This window comes from Poecilia latipinna, unplaced genomic scaffold (genome assembly GCF_001443285.1).
Source record: "Poecilia latipinna isolate Pla-1442-1.1 unplaced genomic scaffold, P_latipinna-1.0 Scaffold295, whole genome shotgun sequence".
NCBI lineage: Eukaryota > Metazoa > Chordata > Actinopteri > Cyprinodontiformes > Poeciliidae > Poecilia > Poecilia latipinna.
Genome location: NW_015112911.1, coordinates 72,471 through 77,639, shown reverse-complemented (window position 1 = coordinate 77,639; position 5,169 = coordinate 72,471). Strand labels below are relative to the sequence as shown.

At 38.3% G+C, this 5,169-nt stretch overlaps 1 long non-coding RNA gene across 1 annotated transcript; it reads right to left on the bottom strand.

Annotated features, from left to right (window-relative positions):
* Positions 1-4,335: 4,335 nt before the first annotated feature.
* Positions 4,336-4,854, bottom strand: LOC106948576 (uncharacterized). The gene is made up of 2 exons (XR_001425209.1): positions 4,763-4,854; positions 4,336-4,661 (listed from the first exon to the last, which is right to left on the bottom strand). It is a non-coding gene; the product is annotated as an uncharacterized LOC106948576 (long non-coding RNA).
* Between the last annotated feature and the right edge of the window lie 315 nt (positions 4,855-5,169).

Sequence of the window (5,169 nt, the reverse complement as noted above, 5' to 3'; positions counted from 1 at the left end):
CAGATTTTCAGTCAAAGTTTAATAAATGTGGCTGATTTAAAATAATTCTGTAAAGAAAAACAACCCCAAATGGCAGCTGCTGAGGCCAAGAGTGGCATAACCATTTGTTAAGTTTTAAGATTAATTACTTTTTTGCATGATAAGTTGACCTGAGTAACTTTTTTTCTGGATTGTGCCCCCTGCTGGCACAGTGTGGCCTGGTAATTGTTTGCTCTTCTATTGATGTACCGGAAAGGTGGATATCCAATGATCACATGAAGGTTTCGGGTGTTGGGGTGTTTGAGGCTAAAAAGGGTTTCCACCACAGCCACCAAGAGGCTCTTCTCATCAGCGACTTCTGTGGTAAGGCCGGCATGCCTTCAACATTCTCCTGACTTTTGTTAGGTATTCATTACTTCTGTAATAAATACTTTTATTACAGGGCATAAAGCCAATGTTCTCTGTTATGGTCTTTTAGCCAGGACATAACAAATGGGGGCTCGTCCAAAAGGTCAAAGATTGATTGGAGGTTTGGATTTTTATGTGCATGTTAAGGTGTTCCATTGATGTCTTTGTTTCCATTTGGATGTATAAATGGTGAAGTCAGCACCGCAGTGTGGGGTGGACACAGCTTTATCAATCAAATTATTTATTTATTTGGACACCATGCCGTGTTTTGGCAGATCACTCTGAAAACACCACACTCAACAAGAATGTCTCTAAAGATTATCTTAAGCGCCATTCCCATAATCAGAACGCACTTACGATTGTCGGAAGGGAAAAATCAGGACAAAAAAAATGGCATGAAAATCTTGCAGTGTGAACTAGGCATTAGGGAGAAAGTACTATTTAAAAATGAAGTTGGAGAATTTTCTGTCTACAGTGGGGGGCCATTGTAGACAGAAAATTCTCCAACTTCATTTTTTTCTTCTTCTATACATATAGCTTCCATAACCTGTCCAGATTTCCCATGGGAAAGAATCCTGTCTTTGGACTCATGTTAGAACATCAGTAATGTTCTCAATATGAAAACCATGCTTGTTTCTGGAATGATGGCTTAAATTAAGTTTTTTTTTTTTTTTTGATCTGCCAGAGGGGCGGAAGAGCAAGAAATGTAATTAGTGAGGAAGAATAAAAATAAAAACAGTGAAATTGGTTTTAAGGGATTTTCTTGTAGCAACAGATGTGCAGCTCAGGATTTACATCAAGCCATCCACAAGACATTAATTAAAAATCCTTCGAGCTTCTCTCTCCTTTCTCTCTCTCTGTGTGTCCTCCAGTTGTACCTTCCTCATTGTGTTCGTCATCCTTGCTCCCCTCCACAAAGACACAGCAGCTAGCTTCCCCACAGTCACCGTCTTTGTCACATTCCTACAGTGTATGTGTTGTTCAGACTACCTAGCCATGTTCAGGCAATGTCAGCAGGACACATGAGCCAATGGCAATGATCCCCTGGGGACAGATCGTATCACCGATAACAGCGTCAGTAAGTGAGTATGTGAGTGTGTGTGGGCACGAATATTGATGTAGGCCCTCCGTAATTTTCCTGTTTCTTGAGGCATTAAAAGTCTTCCTATCTGCAGAATCTGCCATAATTGTCCAATATCTGATTTGATCTCATCCCTCACAGGCACTGCTGTGCTCTTGTTGTTTGCGTGAACCTATAAATGGAACGTCTGTAGAGTCAGAGATCTGTATTGCCACGCTCTAGTTAAATGGAAAAGACAAAGACGAGCCGCTATTGACGCAGGAACCCCCAAGGGCGCAATACATAGAAGACTGAAGTTATGTCAGAGTCGACTAAGAGCTGAGTATCTCCTGAAGCTGTCCTGGTCTGTAGGATGAGGTCACTTGTATTTATAGATCACCAGCCACAGTTTGTTGACCCTTTACTGTTTTACTGAAGAGAACCTTTCCAGTCACCTTTGCAACCTGAAGGCACGTAATTCTTAAATGCAATACAGTTGACCCCCTGGAACAGTTGAGATACACAGATACTTGAGACCCACTCGAATAAAAACACTTACAACTCCATATTTTAATAATTCACACACCAAATGTACCATAACATGTATTAGTACACTCAGTGGAAATTTACTCTAGAAGTGACAATCTCCAGTCTTCCTTATTTTCACTCTTGGGGGTACAGCCAATCAGAGCCAAGGACCACAAACCTGGATTGGCTCCTTTGCAAATGCTATCCAATAGCCTGTCAGTAGCATTGTGCGTATGTATTTCAGTTTCCCAAGCTGGGTTATCTTTCATATTTTAGATGTGTGCTATGAAAAAAAAATCAAATAGGTACATTTCAAAAAAATTTATACAACTGTGATAATTTGCAATAATATTATTGTTCTGATTCGGGTATGTGTATGCACGTCTGGGGGATTGTTAGTTGCAGCAAAATGTGATTGAAAATTACAACACTGACGACAAAAACAGCCAAAACTATTATCTAAATTTTCATTATGTTTGAACTGTGTATTCTCAGAGTTCTACGAGAGCTGCTGGCAAGTTTCTACTTCACATTTCGGAAACACAATAACTCCAAAGGGAGAGGGAATTCTTTATTACACAAAATGTCTTCCATATTCCAAAATAGGGCAGCTGAATTGTTCCATATTCACAAATATTATCAGTATGCACAAAGCATAAGTTGGCCCTTGGTTAAATAGAACTTTGAAATTGGCCTTTCATGCTTTTTTGTTGTAGTTGCAGTTTCTATGATACCAAATGTTTCATAAAATCAACTTTTATTTAGCCAATCTTTACATAGTTTTAATACAAGGTGTTCTTTAAAAGCTTGTTTTACTTTTCCTTTATTCAAACGACCAGTTATATTTAAAGAAATGAAAAAATGAAACTCACGCCCATCATCTGTTTTAAACATAGCAAAATCTAAAGCTTTTAAAAAGAGCCCTGCTTATTTATTTTATTATATGAAATGTTGCAATTGTACATTTAAGTGTGCTTTGTTGCTAATGTAATGTAATGAATGTCTTTTTATAATGATGTGGATCCTAGGAAGAGTAGCCATGGTTATGGCAATGGCTAATGGAGATCCGAACAAACTGTACATCCACTACAATACGTTAATTCCTCTATTTGGGACAAAATCAGCATTAAGTTTTTCAGAAAAACCAACATTAAGCTCACACCATAGTCACGTTTCTTGTGGGCCCACTACCGTAACGGCTGCTGGAGGGACAGGAACACGACATTTGGTCTGGTGCCGTGATCCACCTTGGCAGGTTGACCACTGCCCTGCTGTCAAGCCCATATGGCAACTAAAGTAATGCCCTGTGAGCCTTTGCTTATTCCGCCACCCACATACATCCTACTGAACATGCTGTAGCCTGTTCACTTGGGGCGGATTCAATTCCAACTCTGAATGGCACAAATGGCATGTTTTTACTGGCTTGATTGATATTAATTGCCATAAGTATGTGTTAAAATTTGTATGTGTTGAATTACTGGTGCTGTTATTTTTATTATAGTCCTGTTAAGAGATGAAAAGTTGTGTGCCAATACAAGTACTTTTTGTCAATGTGAGCTTATCTTTTCAATAAACATGTCCCAATATGTGCTTTCATTGTACTGAATGCATCAGCAGAAAGCCAAACATAAAACATGAGGTTCCCATCTTCCTCTTCAAGGGGCGGTAGTATCTATTTTCCAGCCACATAGTGACATAATCAAGTAACTATGTTACTTTCAGTTGTAATAAAAATGCTGTATGTATCAAATATGACTTAGAAGAAATTGGACTTTGTAATTTTAACACCTTAACATTGAGCTCCATCTTCAGGAAGTCATCACAACATGGCTCCTCTATTAAGCCTTCAATAAAGTTTTTTGCAGAGATTCACTGAGGAGTAGCTCATATAATGGTGCAGTTCCACCAGGTGTTTGCTAATTGCTGCTGGCTAAACTAGGAGCCAAGTGTGGAAGCTAGGAACTTGGAAACTGCAGCTCTGAGGATTAGTTTTTGATGAAGAGATAACATCGTAACATGATGTAAAGCTCAAAAAAGTTGATTTAACATGATGCTGTCCCTTTAAGGACTTGAAATTCTTTCTGTGAACATCTTAAACAACCCGGATTGAAAACAAGTTTGACTTTATGCCAACAACGTGGACAAAGCTCTTGCTGTAGTTACAGACGGACCAGACAGCCCAGTTCCAGGAACCAAAGCTCCACCAGCAGCCATTGGGAAATGTTTCTAGTCATGATAGCTCAATTTTAGAATTTAAGTTGGTAAGATTAATGCAGATTTGTGTTTGGTATTAAAGATATTAATATCCAAATGGGAGAAAAATAATTTAAAGAAATAGCAAAAAGATATGACTGAAAGTATATATTGTTACAAAAAAATTTGAATTTAATTGTATTTTTGCTTAAATTCATATACTACAAATCAAATAACAGGTAAATGGTACAGATTGCAGAATATCCCTCTAAAATACCAATATATTAAAATCTTAATTTTAAACCAGAAACTTAGAAACAAGGTTTAGAAACCATAATGGTGTCCAATTCAGTCGCTTAAATACAGATTTTGTGAGCAAAGTAAAGAGCATGTGGCTGCATTAAATTATCTTACAAATTTCAGCAACACAAGTTTTGTTATACGTCAAATACTGTTGTCCAAGTGGAAATGCCACAAAAACAAAGTTTTATCTCTGTGGACAGCAGATAAAAAAAATATTTATTTATAAAAATACAAAAACTTAAGGAAATTGAATTAGTCACGTAAGCCTGTTGTACATTTGTGCTAACGCACCTTTTTCTGTCGCCCACCTGCACACCCAGGGGAACAATGGCTGCCTGCAGAACGTCTCCTCGCCTTAATAAGGTTGAGGATCTCTCCACCTCCACGTTGCACATCAATACCTCCAACAGGAGTCTTTTGCTGCTGGGAGATAACGGGGGAGGACAAAGAAACCCTTGAGAATGATACAAGAAAAACCGGAACAAAGTCGAAATAATTAGGCGTAAATGAGTTTGGCGCGGAGAGAAATGAGCTCGGAGCTGGAGACAGCTGCACAAAGCAAATTAATTTGAATAGGCAAACTCTAAACTAAGGCGTCTAAAAATAAATGAGTCATAAAGATTAGGAAATTGTTGTTGGTTAAGGTGGGTTTAGTTTTAGGTTCACGGTGGTCAAAAAGCGAGGAAGAAAACTACCAC